The sequence below is a fragment of the Falco cherrug genome, chromosome 11, assembly GCF_023634085.1.
Source record: "Falco cherrug isolate bFalChe1 chromosome 11, bFalChe1.pri, whole genome shotgun sequence".
In the NCBI taxonomy this organism is placed as follows: domain Eukaryota; kingdom Metazoa; phylum Chordata; class Aves; order Falconiformes; family Falconidae; genus Falco; species Falco cherrug.
In genome coordinates, this window is record NC_073707.1 from 33824154 (window position 1) to 33840072 (window position 15919).

The following is a 15919-nucleotide window of genomic DNA, read 5'->3' on the forward strand; positions in this document are numbered from 1 at the left end:
AAATAATATCAGAAATTCCTTTCCTCCACTGTAAACTGTACAATTTCCATTTTATTAAAGTAGTGGTGCTAGTCAGTAAGACATTTATCCAAATTCTTGTTGTTTTTAAAACACATCTAAATTACCACAAATGATCTCAAACCAGACTGAGATGCAATGGTAATTCGAATTTCAAGTTCTTTTGAATTTCAGGCTGCAGGATGTTGACTGCAAGACCTGAAGACAAATTCCAGGTTAGAGACTGCTGGAGGGAAGAAGGGCATAGAAAAGGGCAAATGAGTTACTTGAATGTGTAAGTAGGATTTTTGCATTTATAAAGGCCACTAACTATCAAGAGAACCAGCGAATAGTAGCTGCAGTATTTAGCTTTAGGCTCTTCTTAAAGTCTCATGTGACAAAAAGCATGGAAATTTCCTCTTTCCTGACCCTAACAAAATTGCTCTTTTATGTCTTTCCAGTGTTCATTGTCTTCTATATGGACAATAATAGGCATTAAATGCAACAACCAGTGAAAAAAATTTAATATGTCCAACAACTGAGAACAAATGGAAACTGTAACACATATGGAAACACATTTAAAGTGCAAATAGAAATTAATACATGTTACGAGATCTCACCAGTTTTTGCTAGCCCGATCCTGACCCCTTTCAAGGCAATGGCAAAACCCATTAAATGTCAGTGGGAGCTGTGTTTTACTTAACTGAGCTATGTTAAAATCCAAGATGCACATTTGTACTGATCAACAGACAGGTCTTTAGTGTAATACACTCTTCTCCTTGATGGGTACCTTTACTTCTATACTATCTTGTGCTGCACCTGATTGTGCTGTTTGACTAGAAGCAGTCTGGGGCAGGACCTTTCCTCTCTTTAGCATGACTTGTCAAAGACCCTCTAAAGAATTATGTAAATAATTTAGGGAAATTACAGCATTATATGGAACAGTTGCCTGAAGAGTGCTGGTTCACTAGGGGAGTCTGAGGTTAATAGACTAGTTATTGTCAATTACTTCTGGGCTGTATAAGCCCCTGTGTGGTTTTCATCTGTTTGATTTGGCTGTTCTCATTTACATAGTTACTCTTAGCCTTGTTGTCTGCTTTATTTCGAATAATTTGTGGTTTAGTGGCAGAAATAAGAAAAGGATAAGGAAAATCTGAGCTGCAGATCCAGTTTGGAATTGTAGTACATTCTTGATGCTGAAAAAAAAGTATGTATTTTGAAGGCATTATAAGGAAAGTACCATGTGTTGGCACTAGCAGTGAATTATTGCTGCAGGAACACCACTTTTAGGGAAGGCACAGAGCAGACCTAGGTTTGGTCTGTATTTTAAAGCCAGGAAATAAATCCTGGCTTTAGGATAAATAAGTCAGGTTGGTCTGGCTTTTCTTTTTCGGTTTGAAAATGAAACAGATTGTAAACTTGATATTTAGTTAATACACTAGATTGCAATGAAATTTAAACACACAAAAATTCTTCAATTTGATATATAAATAGATTACAGTATTTTCAGCATTCCAGCCATATGATCAAGTACAATCCAGATCAGGTTGCATTTTACCTAGTTAAAAAAGCAATGTGAATGGTTTCAGATATCTTATGTGGAGTTCAGCAGCATATTCTCTCATATATTTAAAAATGTCGAGTAAAGACTAATATCAATTGTGGAGAAAATCCACATTTCTTCAACAGACTTTTTATGTCTTAAATCTTTCTGTTTGACATGAGTGTATTTTAATGGGACATCTCAATAATTCATCGCTGGATTTCCTGGAATCTAAGTTGCTTGTTTTCTTGAATAACTCTTCTTTGAACAGTAAGTAATCACGTTACTTTGTGCACGAACAATTATTCAGGTTTTCTTACCAGCTATATCAATTATCTCTCAGTGTTAAAAGCATGAGTAATGGCAGGGCATTCATTGTTTCAATTAACACTGGATGTCGTCTAAGCAAAAAGGGAATGTACACAAATTTCAGATAGCTAGTCATACCTTAAATAACCTGTGGCATGACTTGATCTATGGTTATAGATCAGCCTGCACTGCTGAGCTCCTAACATGCAGGTCTCATGTAATACTTGTAGGATAGGAGTAAGAGGAAGTGCGGCATAAAAAAATCATCTATTTCTAAGATGAGAGAGCAGCTACAGAGTAGACATTAAAGCAAATGCAACTCTATAATATTTAGATGGCCTATTTAAATAGATTTTCCAGGGAGTCCTGATTGTTTGGAATGGTGATGTCTGTGCTCTCCAGCTAGCTGAGACAACATTCATTTGGTTCAAGTATGTAAGATACTCGGGTTCAAAGGTGAACCAGTATCTCTGCCCCTCACATTTCACTTCAACACATGCAATGCCTTTTCTTCCCCTTTTTACTGGTTAAGCATGCGTTCAAGATCAAAGATTAGAGCTAGCTAAATAAAGGTGTGTGGGAGCTTCTACATATTTAGGTTCTGAGTAATTTTTGACAGATCTATTGCTACCATATCACGTGGGATACAGATTAGCCAAAACTGGTTCCCTGGCCTGTTTTTGCATAAACATGCTGCATAAAACTTACATTCTGCAATAGCTGCAACTTTGCTACAAAAGCACAAATACTGGTTTTGTAGTGGATAGTGGATTGATGGATAATCTGGGTCCAAATGGAAGCTGTATACAAAATACATAGAAAAAGTAGTACTTCTGTGGCGAATTCCTGCTTTTCTCATCAGACTGTACAGGCACTATAAAAGCCTGTAACTTTGCACATACTGAAATGCTTGTGCTGTCAGACACAAAAATGGTGTGGCAAATATGAACCTGAATTCTGTTTACATAAGTCTCAGGTTTTCTGCTGCTAATTTTGTTTTTGAAGTTAGGTAAGTAGTTCCACTGAAATAGAATTGTCAGTGAAATGGAGAAATTACTCAGCAAACCCAAAAGTGTTAGAAGTAGAGAAGCAATAGTTATGTATGATGATCTGCATTTTGTATTGTTATTATTTTATAATGGAACACTTCCATTATAAAATTGGTTAAAAGAACAGGCACAATTTGTTGTCCTTCATCATTAATGCTGAAGAAGTGATCTCAGTATATATATCCATGTGTACAAATTCAAAACACTTTCAGAGATCTGTCTTGGGAAAATGAGAAAACAGAACATTTGCGGAAATGACTATCCTGAAGCTTGTCGGAGTAAAAGGATGGAAGCGGTACAAAATTACTTCTGGGTTAAATGAAAAATATCACAATACTTTAAAAAAATCACAACTAGGACTTCCATAATAATTACCTCTTTTGTGGCAAGCCCTAACAGATTCTGCATTAGGAGTCTCATCAGTGGAATTGTCCTGAAGGTGTTAAATAGTATGGAAACTCGTTAGTAATACATTGCAAAAGCAGTGATATACTTTCATTTGAAGGATGATTTTTTTTTTTCTGAGTTGCACTACAAATAAGTCATTCCGTATAGATAAAAATTAGCTTGTGAATTTTTCAAGTTAAGACCATAGAGTATTTTTCTTCAGGGGCTTATATTCTGTTAAAACATCTGAAAATCATTAAAGGCTATCGATACAAAGTGGTCTCCAAGAAGAGGAGCTGTAGTCTCTGCAGGGAGTAGTCAGGACTCAGTGACTCCTTCTTACAGAAAGAGAGGGGTGGTGGCTGGTTTTTTTTCAACCACAGTCACACTCTTGCTGATGTCTGAATAAATTTGACAGCATCCGAAGTGAACTAGTAGATGGGTTGCACAATGATAGCATTGCTCTGCAGCAAACATGACATCAGAGCAGTGAAATTTAAGTATGGAAGGATATACATGCATATATCTATATGATTGATATATATATATGTATAGATATGATATAGATATATATGCAGTAGATAGAAAACAGAAACAGCAGTTAGGTCCTGGGCTTTACCCCAAGGGAAGTCTTGTGGTAGCGTTACTGTTAGTGGTGCTGACCTGTGCAATGCACACCCAGACACCCAAGTCCCGTCTCCCAGTACTGCAGCTGACCAAATGCCCTTGCAATGTCAGAAAAAGTAAAGAAAGCAGCAGTATCAGAAACAGGAGGTTAGTGTAACTGGCATGGATCCAGCACTCCGTGTGTTGTTCTTACGCAAACAGCAAGGCTTCTTGAATGTACAGGTCCGGGTAAGTTGCACTTGAGGGGCTTGGGGAGTCTTCCCATTCTTGACACACCTACCCTGCTGTTACTGCCACTGCTGTTGTTCCTAATGCTGTGTAAATGCAGTAAAAAAACCTATTTCTGTTACCTGTTGCCATTCCTAAAATCGTAGCTGTGAATCTCAACTCAACTGGAAGGTCACAGAGAGAGCTTGAAACAGGCTCTTATCAGGACCTCAGTCAAAGGGTGGGCAGAAAAGCACTGCCTTGTACAGCACTGTCAAGTATCCCATAAGAAAACAGTATTTCACCTTTATACTACCACTAGTCCTCTAATTTAGCACTCTCTCTGCTTCCCCACCCATTAGCACATACAGTAGTTCTAAAACAGATTTCTGTATAAAGTGCTAGCTGGAAAACTGGTAACTGGCTGTCTTCTGTAGCTGGTTTCAACAAGACATGAGTCCATTTTACACTGGCTTTAGTGATCATCAGCAAGTACATTATACAAGAGAATAGAGACAATTTTTGTCAGAAATAAATATTTGTTCCCCACTGATGAGAGGAATCCTAATACAAAAACCATGAACTCACCTTCAGAGCTTGTTAGTGTCAGACCATGCTGTTCTATTGCAAAAAGGCAGCCATTTGCTTTTCATTTACTCTAACAAGCAACTACTGTTTCCCCTTCTGCTTAACAAGGCTTTATTTAATCATGCAGTGAGTCTCATGTACAGCTGTTAATTCTACATCCTATTTATATCAATGGCATTTACCTTATGTTAATGGTTGCAGAAAGTAAATAGTAATGTGCTGAGGACATGCAAAACAAAATATGGTTTCTGGCTTGTTAAATATTCATCACTGAGCATATTTTTCCGCAGCGGCTGCCTTGCTGTAATAAATAAAATTAAGGGCTAGGCCATTTTATTATTAACCATTCTATATTGACACATAAGAAAATTAATTGCTGTCCTTTTCAAAAGAGGAAGCTGCTGTTTTGCTGTAACACGACATACAAAGCTATAAAAAACAAACAAATTTTGCTTAGAAAAAACAAATACATTTATTGATATATTATACCAAAAAATATTGATATATTATACCAAGAAAAGGTAGTTCTGGGATATCATAAAGTGCAGTTCTTATATGGTTGTTTAGTTAGTGATGGAATTAGAAGCAACATTATTACTTCCTTATTAGTGGATAAATGTACTGAACAGTGCAAGTATGTGGAACGAAGTCTTGAAGTTGTATGGCTCTCCACTAAAAATGCGCAGAGTTGGGTGACAAATTAATACTAGCAGGCATACATGAAATGCAGGCATCAAGCTTGAAATCCTTGTCCACGCAGAACTCCCATCAAAATCCACTTTGAAAATAGGTGTCAGCAAGCATTTAGCAAGTTTTAGCAATGTCTGTTAACATAAAGAAGCAGTTTCTAAACGCATTGCACCCTGTGGTGCGTAGTTTCATGTAAAATGCTAGTTAAGTGCAGGCACTGCTGATGATTTAACTTAAACCTGAACTGGCGACAAAGCCTGTGGAATTCTCAAGAAGTTTTTAATTGGATTTGAAAATGAGATGAATACACAACCAGAGCTTTCAAACATAACATATGTAATAACAGTTGCTGGAACTGCAGTGAAGATAATGGATTTGTACTGCCTTTCCCACACTATGGCATTGTGCTATGGTTTGGTTTTGGCAGGAGATGACAAAGAGATTCAATATCATTCTGAATGCTGCCTGAAAGTTTCAGGCATTAAATTGTTATGACTGGTTCTTTTAATACTCTTCCAAATACTAAAAAAAGTGTCCGATGCGTTTATATTAAAACCAAACATGGTTTGGAAAAATAGTAAAAAATATAGAGGTGAATCCCCCTCTAACTGAAGTAAACCGCAAGATCTTCTTTTACTTCCACATTCTGGTCACAAACCTGTAAAGATAATATGCATTCATTTGAGAATGGGCCACTCTAATAAAATGAGATACTTGGCAATTATTATGCAACATATTATTCAATATCTCCAAGGAGATTTGCGCTGTGAAAATATATGGACTATTCCTCTCTGAAATAGTAAATCTTACACTTGTCTGTTCAACCCGCCCCCCCTTTTTTTTTCACCTTTTCTTCTTTCCTCTTTAGAGACAGTAACAATTTAAACTCATGCAAGTGTGGTTCCCGTAAGAATGGCTCTAAAATGCTTTTGGAGTTACTCTACCACTTGAATTAACCCTATTCTAGGTCAGCACAAATTTGACCTGTATTTTTCATTTGCTTTCTTTTTCAGTTTTAACATAATGTTTGAAAATGGAAAAAAAAATCATCTGCTCTACTTAAGCAGTAGACAAGGTTTGATTACAAAATACCATGAGCGACGCAGATTTCCCTCCTTGGACAATAGTACTTGCTTGTACTGGCTGATACTCATGTTCTACAGAAAACACACTTCAACAGCACATAATAATGCACGTTATGACTAATTCAGCTTATAAGCAGTGCTATTGTGGTCTCTAGTATAGGAGGTCTTAGCTTTTTTTCAGCATTGTCACACACAATTTTTAGATGATAGTGTCATACAAAGAGAAGATCAGCTGAAGGAAAAGAGAAAAGTTTTTTCTGATTTTCCTAGTCTTTCAGCATTAACACCTTTGGTTTGCATTATGACAACTGTATAAAAGCCATTCAGTTTCTTACTTTTTCCCCCTCAGTGAGGCACTCAGACGATTACTAACTTACTATGAATCAGGCACTGTCTAGATCAAAGACCCCCCTGTTTTTTTTAAGTTTTAGGACATTTCTCCACCTAATTATCTTGGAGCTGATTTTTGTTTTCTTCTCATCTGGTGCCAGTAACAAAAGGGCAGAGATGATAAGTGAAATCAATATTGTTCTCTGTTACAGAACTTCAGGTTGCACAATGCTATACAGTGGATCAAACAAAATTCTTAAAGAAGGTCTGCAGTGGTCCCCCGGATCTCAAACACCTCGACGGGAAAGTTTGCCTGCAAGTTGCATGGCTCTCACCCAATAGTCCTTACTATTTAGATACGCTCATTGAATGCCGGTATGTGTAAACCAATGCAATACAAGCTCAGCACAAGATGTGAACTATAAATGGAAGTTTTCATTGAATTAACCCTATTCTAGGTCAGCACAAATTTGACCTGTATTTTTCATGATGTGAATTTTCAATGAAGGAAGGGATGTAGGTTATGAGAAAACGTTACTGTCAGAGTGTGGGTGGCCCTTGTGCTGTTTCAGCATGGGGGGGGTCTCATTGCCAGCAATGACATGGAGATGACAGGCATGCTCCTGCTCTCTTCTACCCTGGCTGAGGGCGACTATGGCAAGCAGTTCCCTTCAGTGAAGGAAACACAGGGTGTAATTCTTGGTCTCATTGGCTATATTGTGCTTCAGCGAATGAGAGTTTTTTTCCCAGGGTGATGCTAAGGGTTACTCTGTCCAGTCATACTCTGCTCTGGTTGGAAGACTGTCTTATCATCAAGGTCTTTACGAGTACACAGAGGTCAGAATGAACAGGAGGAGACAAAGATGAAGTGGGAGTATGATGCTGAAATACGGAACAACAGTGCAGTGAAACTGTGTTTTTATTCTATGTAGACCAATATCACAGTTAACCTGTGTGAACAGATCAGTATTTACTCTTGTGGTAAAAGACTTTTCTAATGGTAAGTAAATATATAGTACGATAGATTTAGCCTGTGGTAAAGTTCCTGGTGAGCTCTGTAAGAATGTGAAGGTTAAGCGATACCAATGTACACGCAAGTAGCAGAAAGGGGGTTCACATCTATTTTGAAGTTAAAATTTGCATGCAGGCATGCTGTTCTGATTAGCATGACAGTATACACATAATAATGTATTTGAAATTACTCTGTTCAAGAATGCGGACATATTCAAATTTCTTAGTCAGTAGCTCGATACCTAAGAAAATACCCACTTTTCTTCCAGTGTACTTCACAGAACCAGGCCACCAGCACCATCATCATACAGCCAACTGTTAAAAGAAATATGCCCTATCTTCTGTATCAGGTACAGTCTGTTTCTTTAGTGCTGCTTCGGTATGCAGAGACATTTCAGCCTCTGTTGAAATGTAATTAAACAGGTGGATTTCAGGGGAATTTCCTGGAAGTTCTACAAGGCTTACAAATAATATCTCCCAATTTTTTCAGTTAATAAAACTGAAACTTGAATTGTAAATGATTCACTCAAAGCTGCAGACCAATTTAGTGCCCGAAGTAAAATTAATATCTAGGATTTGTTGATCTCCTGCCTACTCCTGTGAACACTAAACAGTGCATTGTGTAAACTGTCTTGATCATGTATGTGCATTGTATAATACATGTTGCAGTAGTCTGTTCTTTCCGCAGTTGCATTTTTGCAGAGGCATTGACACCATGTAGCATTATGGGGGGGAAAGTGATTTTGAGTGTTAAATTACTAAAGGATTTTTGAGTCTATACTTCTTTGTGTGTTCTCAGACAACAAGGGAAATGAGGTTCTGCTTGTAACAGAGGTGATGCAGAGCAGAAACTTGGAAAGCTGGAGATGAAGTTGTGCAAGGGGAAGGGAGATGCTTTCAGTTCTCTCCCACATTGTCCACTTGTATCTTTCCCTATTGCACTTGCTTTCTCATTCCTGTTCCACCCTTTGCATGTGTGGCAGCAGGAGGAAATTTGCTAGGTTCATGGTGAAGAAGTCTACGTGGACAGTCGGTGCTGCTGACTTCCACAGAGCTGCAGTGGCTTCCCAGAGCTGGCGGTCTAGTGCTTGGTCATGAGTCTCGAGCACAGCGCTTTGAGAACTGCAAGCCCATGTCTTTGGTCTTCCTAGCAGATTGCTAGAGGTTTTACATAAGAATGTACATTTGGGTCATGTCAGCATAACTGAAAGCAGCAGTTAGATCTGGGTTAGAACTAGATGATCTTTAAGGCCCCTTTCAACCCAAACCATTCTATGATTTTGCCTTGGCCAGTACTCGAAAAAGACAAGCCATGAGACATGAAATAAAGTCAGTAACAGGAACCTGACAGGGACTTGCGTTATGCACAAAGAAACCCCAAGTGACAAGTTTGTGTGACTTTACCCTGTAGAATCTGTAACGTCTATTACTTCCTTCCATGACTCATACTCAGTTGCAAGCAGATAGGAACCCTGTAACCCTGTTTTTGCTTTGTAAATCATTAGACTTAATACCTTTCAGCCTCGTCCTGCTGAAATACTAAAATGGAAACCCTCACAGTCCCTGCTGGCTCTCATTCTAGCCTGGATGAATTCCTCTCATCAGTAGTTACTGGCACTAACCCACTCAACTGTAAAAGAAAAAGTTTTATGACAAGAGCGCTTATGGTAGATCATGAGTGCAGGACAATCCTTCTTCCTTCATTTTGAACTTATGTTTAAAGGAAATAACACATGGTAAATTAAGCCGTTTCGGGGATCCACAAATACGTAGCAGAAAAAGCTGAGAAACATACAGCACAGTAACATTCTGGTCTGTAAGAAATCTATCTAGACACTATGCTAATTCAAAGAATAACAAAAAGTTGTAATGATTGAAGTGATCAGAATCTGATACCACATCTGGGTGGGTGCAGGGGGCAGAGATGAGCATTCTACAGGTTTTCCCAGGCACAGAACCTGAATTACAAGCTCACATCACAGCTCTGATAATAAGTAAACTTGAAAGCACTTGTCCGCAGTCTCTTCCATGCTGTGTTGCGAAGAAAAATTATCAGAATTATCTTGGAAGGCATGGAAATTAAAGATGTGTTAGAGTTTTATGAGCTTATTTTCACAGGCTATACAACAAAAAGAAAAGAGTAATTCAGAAATCACTTTCCTAATAAATTTCGTGAGTAAAAAATTAAAGTTTTTTAAAAATTTACAATAGTGCATTGCATAGGTGCTTAGAAGAAAACAATAGAGGCAAAGATATTTGATGTCAACTTGGCTTCCGAATTCACTAAACATAATGCAAGACAAACCTTAATTGTGCTGGTATCTATCTGGAAGAATTGCACTATCAAGTGGAAGTAATACAAAAATTGTGTAGAATCTGACTGTAAAAATTGACTTCTGGTAACACAAACGACCTGACAAGTACACAGTGGATATCCATGAGAATTATTGGATTATTGAATTTTGCTTCAATTTCCTACATTTACATTTTCCACCACAGCTTTTTTAACCATATGCCAACTGCCCACCAAAGATTTGATTACCCACCCCAAAAAAGGCCCAAGAAAGGAAACCTCATAAAACTATTGTGGCTGTGTATATTCTTATTTTATTCTCCTCAGTGGCATCCTGAAGCTTTAAAGGACTATGAGAACCCACACTTCTGTATGTGAAATCACCTCTGCATAAATATGATCCTTGTCTTGAATCTGTATCTTTTTGAGAATCTGAATTTCAGCTCCTAAGAAGCCATGATAAATAACAACAGTCCTTACTCAAGCAAAGTCACCCTTGAAACAAGGCATCGTCTTTGTGCTTAAGGGTTCCCATTGCAATAAGCCACAATTTAAACCATTACCACTGGAAAAAATGCGCAGAGCTGCCACTCAGAAATATTGAGGCTGGAACCATGGCTGTTATGAAATTCAACAAGGACAAATGCAAAATCCTGTACCTGGAAGGGAAGAAGCCTGTCAACGGTGCAGGCTGGGGACCAACTGCCTCGCAAGAAGCTCTGCTGGGAGGCCCTGGGGTCCTGTGGGCAGCAGGCTGGAAGCGAGCCCCCAGCATGCCCTGGCAGCAAGGCACTGTGCCCCTAGAACAGAAATCTCGCTCACTCCAAGGAGGTTCATGCTACATTCTCACTGTTGTCAGCAGACAGGGTAGCCTTTTCTCAGCAAATCTCAACCAAGGGCCTTACTTTGTGCCACTGCAGTCAGCCAATTTTTTCCCATTTCTGATGTCCCTAGACACAAATCAGAAAAATAATACCAGGCATTGCTCCGTCTGTGGGGGCTGTGGTGGTGGCAAGAGCAACAGTGGCGATGGTAAAATCACATAGAACAAACTGGAGTCTATGGCTCCTCATAGGTCTGTAGCCAGAGAAATGCCTCGTATTGCAGCTGTGTTGGCTGTCTGCTACACTCCTGTGAGGGTCAAGAACTGCAAAAACCTGTCACAGCAGTGTCACCGCAGGCCTTAATGCTGGGTTGGTCTCATGGTTCTTCAGGAGGATGGAGTGAGGGAATGGAGAGGTAGACCTGTGAGAGGAACTATACGGTGAAACTGTGCACATCGTGGGCGTTTTCAGCTGCTAAAGTCCCCTTTTTTGTCGTAACAGAGTTTCTGAGGGGGAGAAAAAAAATCCAAACAAACCCCAAAAACGTGAAAAGGGAAGATTTAACACCTAGTCCTTTGATGCCCTAGTCTGTTGAAACATGGTGAATGGCAATAAGAAGTGGATTTGGCATCCTTGTGCAGTGGATTACAAATGGCACGCAGAATAAGGAAATGTGTTCTAATCCTTGTATGGATGATAACTCATTCAATGATATCAAGTGAATTTCTTCACCTCATTACATCACAGTTACTCCATTTTCGAAACAAAGTTGATGAATATCCAGCATTAATCATATTGAGATCTGCAGTTATAAAATAACAACAGCATGCGCAAATTCAGGATGACAAATGATCCACATGTAGTTTTGTGATCCTGGCCTATGGCAAAAGCTGTATATTGCCATGACAGTTTATTCAATAGCCTGTAGCGGTCACTAAGTAAGCAATGTAGATGATGAAATAACTAATACTCAGAATTAAAAACTGTGAAAAGATTTATCAAGTTCACCATAAGGCTTCTCTAAAGACTTCCTCAATGTCTTGTTTGGAAAGCATTTTAAATTCATCACCATCATCATTATTTTTATGTTGCTAATTCCCAGAGCCCTACTGAAGTTTTATGCATTGAAAAGAATAACAGCATTATTGAAGTAGGTCTTCAGAATTGACTTCATGTTTTTGTTACTCAATATGTATGGTAATTTTGTGGGTGTTAGGGTCTGGCCATAAATACAAAAAACTGATTATCATGTGTTCATCACTTATCTAGGTACTATCTAGCTTAGCTTTTCACTAGTACTTGCAAAAAATTATTCCAGAAAAGCTTTTTCCATCACACGAGAATGTTCATGAATAGGGCTTATTCATAGGAGCAAGATTTACAGGGCTGGGCCCAAAGGTAGCAAATACATTGAAGTTTCATAGCATTTGAAAAAAAAAGAAGAAGGAAACTTTGTATTTGAGCATGAATAATAGGTCCGGAACATATAATCAGTGGTAGTCTCTATGAAGACAATCCTTTTCCAATGAAACAGGATCCAAATGGGTGTCAGAGGTATGTTCACCATTCACTAACATTAACTTCAACTTCTGTGCGTGGTGTGCTTAAGGAGAGACCAATGTTTTTGTATTAAATTGGAGGAGAATGGATGCATTCCTGTTTCTAGGATAAGACCATCCAGGCCGTTAAGATATCAGCCCTGTGGCTTTTTATTCCAGTGAACAGGACAACTCAGTCCTGACAGTGCCAGTGTTACAGCCCCTCTCGTCTGTTGCCTACCCTTGTCCTCGACAGACCCGTGTGTATGGTGGCCTTACAGGGTGCTTGCAAGCAGAAAAAATTCTCCATCATCTGTTACAGTGTGGCTGTCCATACAGGCACACAGAGCAGAATCTGCTGCCAGGGACAAGCTCTGTGCCAGCACCAGCTTGCCAGTCTGCTGCCCGTCAGAGCTGGATATACCCTGGCCAGACTCAGAGGTAGGTGAGGGGCTTTTTCCACTCTAGACAGATTACGTGGCAGCAAGCTCACTTACAGAGAGCAAAGGTGTGCAAGATGGAGTCTGGTCTGTTGGATATTGCCAAAGTGAATAAAATTCAAAGGCCTTATTTAAAATTTAAACTTAAAGTTTAAAAAATTTACAAAATTTAAAATGCTTTACCCATACCAGTTCAGAGCAATTCCCACCCTTAATGTAAACCTCTGCATGAAACAATGTTTCCTTAACCCGGGACATGCCTTTATAACCACAACTTTGTTTCACACACGTATGTATGCCTCTAAAATTGTCTAGTTCTGTCTAAGAAACATAGGAAACATATCAGAATGATACTCATTTTGGGGACATGTACTTAGCTGTTACCTTGGACCAGAACAAATCTATAAGCTTTAGGCATATGTAGTATAGCTTTCATCCAAAGCTTAATTTTATTTTGAATCCTGTTGATGAATTTACTGTACTGATTTCAAAGTCATAGGGCATGTTAGCTGGATGGCTCAAATTTCTTCGGAAAGGGGATTGTATATTTATAAGTATAACAGTAATATTCAGAGTGACATCAGTAAGGGGTATAAAAATAATCAAAAGAGTTTAGTTAAAGAATTAATACATTACCACATAGGATAACAAATGAGGAGTGGAAAAGTAGGATTCCTCTGTGGAGGTTTCACATAGCTGCCTCCCTCTATCCTGCTTTCCTCTCTCTTACTGATCATTAGGGCTGGACACTAGATCATATAGATCACTTTAAAGTGGTAGACTTGGTATTTGGGCAAACACCAAGCAAATGTGGCCGCTAAGATCTTGTAGTCCTTCACAAATACGGTATGGTTTTACTAAGGACTATGAATGACTATGGTAAAAATATAGTAAAGACCAGGCATATATGGTTTTTTGGAGATATATACTGTGAGCTCAGCTGTTTCATGCTGTGGGAGGACCAGTGTGCTTGTTCTCTGCTACTTTCTTACCTGGAGATTGCTTCTGCATGTTTCTTCTTTCCAGTTTGTTCTTCCAAGCAGTGCAGACAAGGCCTCAGTTCCATCCTCCCAGAGCATGAACAATGTGTCGTCACATCTTGCGGTGACTTTGTAATGTGGAGAAACTGGCACGGTGATGAGATCACGCTTGTTCTGTTTTCTGACCTGAAGGAATGTAAACCCACTGACCTCATATATGTGCAGAGGCTGGCAGATGCTTTTATCCACACCACTTTGTAATTCAACATTACACTTAGCCCTTACACTGTGTCATGCAGTGCAGAAATTAAGTGCAAGCGGTCTTACAAGATGCTGCCATTGCATCAAGAGTAAAAGCAAGCTCCTTGGGTAGGCTGACCCTGACATGAGGTGGCCCAAAGGTGGCTCAGAGTCCCTCATTCCCTGGGCAGGCCCATGAGAAAGAACCAAGAAGAGAAAACTTGGCTACTGCATTAGTTACTGCAGAGGACACCTCAGAGGAAAAAGTGTGATGGGCAGTGGAGTCTCTAGAGACTGCCACCTGAATGCAGGTGAGCTGTGGGAAGATCCTCTGGAACATCCAAGACACCAGCTACCTGCCCCCCTAGCTGCCTCCGTGCAGCCATGTGAGCCCCACCGTGAATGTGCCGTGTGAATGCCCTTTGGAACGCATTCACTCCTGGTGTGACTTCCTCGTGGAGGTCTGCAGGCAACAACTTCATGAGTGTGCAAACTCAATGTTCAGTCTTACCTGAAACCAGCCTTCTCCCTGCTCTACTGCAGCTCAGGTTGGCCCCAGAGGCAAATCTGTGGCACCCCAGTTGAACAGAGGTTACCCCTGACGAAGATGATACAGCCTTTGTTCTGTTTGGGCAGGGAATAGGTTCTGAAGAGGATCCACCTCTGAGCAATGCATGGGAGGCACGAGCCATCCACACATAATAATTGCTATCGCAATCTAGAACAGTGAAAAGCTGGTATCAACCTCTAACTATACATCCTTGTCTTCTCCTGTAGAACTGGGTGCTCGGGCAGCATAAACTGGATGTAAAAGGTAGAATTTACGTGACTTTAGCTTGCCTAACTCTAGTTGCCTTCAGCATACGTAGTTGAGGGAAGGGTGCTGAGGTTCCTAGTGTGCTCAAAGGATACCTTCAATAGCATTTAGCACAGGGGCATTTAGGCATAGTCTCCTTGATGGTGATCACTTACACTATATGAGAAGGTTGCAATCTCTGAGTAATCCTATTAATTAATATAATTGATTATATTAATTCTGATGTGCAGAGAGAGCTTCCATCCAGAATGTGCCAGAGAGAGGTACCTGCTACTGGTGCACAGAGGATGTCCCAGGATCGGACAAAGCAGGGGAGGCACATGGGAGAGTCAGTTTTGTTGCACTACCTTCTGCACGAGTGAACAGTGGTGAAGCGCCACTTGTCTGAGCTGATCTTGCAGAAGGGCTGTGTGCTCCCAGCTGGGGCTCGGCTTGGGTGGAACAGTCTGTCTCAGCATGGGTTGCTACAGCTTGATGATGGTGTGGCCGCCAAACACTCATTTGCAGTTGAAACAATCTCTTATTCCGGATTTTCTTTAATTCAGTTTCCTTCCTCCAGCGAGGCTGGGTGAAAAGCTTTACAAGCAAATGAACAGAATTATAATATGTACAGGTTGTGCTTAAATAGAAATTATTTATTAGTATTACTTCAGCTACAATAAATAAAATAATCTCTTGCAGAAAAATAAAATCTATAAAATTACTATGGTGTAGCTACAGGCAAGGAAAAGATGTTTCTGCTCCAGCAATAGAGCTTTTGTATTTCACTAAGAATCTAGTTATGAACCCAGTTCAGTCCCTGATGACTAGAGAAGTCTGGGGAGCAGAGAAGAGCAGAGATAATTAAGGAAAAGCTCTGATGAGGATAATTTAGAAAGTAAGCAGCATAATAAAAGACCTGTCCGTTACAACTACAGGTTATTATCCCAAAACAATCTCTCAACCCAAACAATTTTGTTTTCCA

The 15919-nt window shown here is 39.6% G+C and overlaps 1 long non-coding RNA gene across 18 annotated transcripts in view; it reads right to left on the reverse strand.

The window, feature by feature from the left end:
* Positions 1-497: 497 nt before the first annotated feature.
* Positions 498-15919, reverse strand: part of LOC114014495 (uncharacterized) — a 101619-nt gene continuing 86197 nt past the window's right edge. For 11 of the 18 annotated variants that reach the window (XR_008734420.1, XR_008734417.1, XR_008734415.1 and 8 more), the window contains one exon: positions 498-15531. This is a non-coding gene — a long non-coding RNA (uncharacterized LOC114014495). The remainder of the gene's footprint in view (positions 15532-15919) is intronic. The other 7 variants (XR_008734413.1, XR_008734421.1, XR_008734424.1 and 4 more) reach the window with 7 other exon arrangements.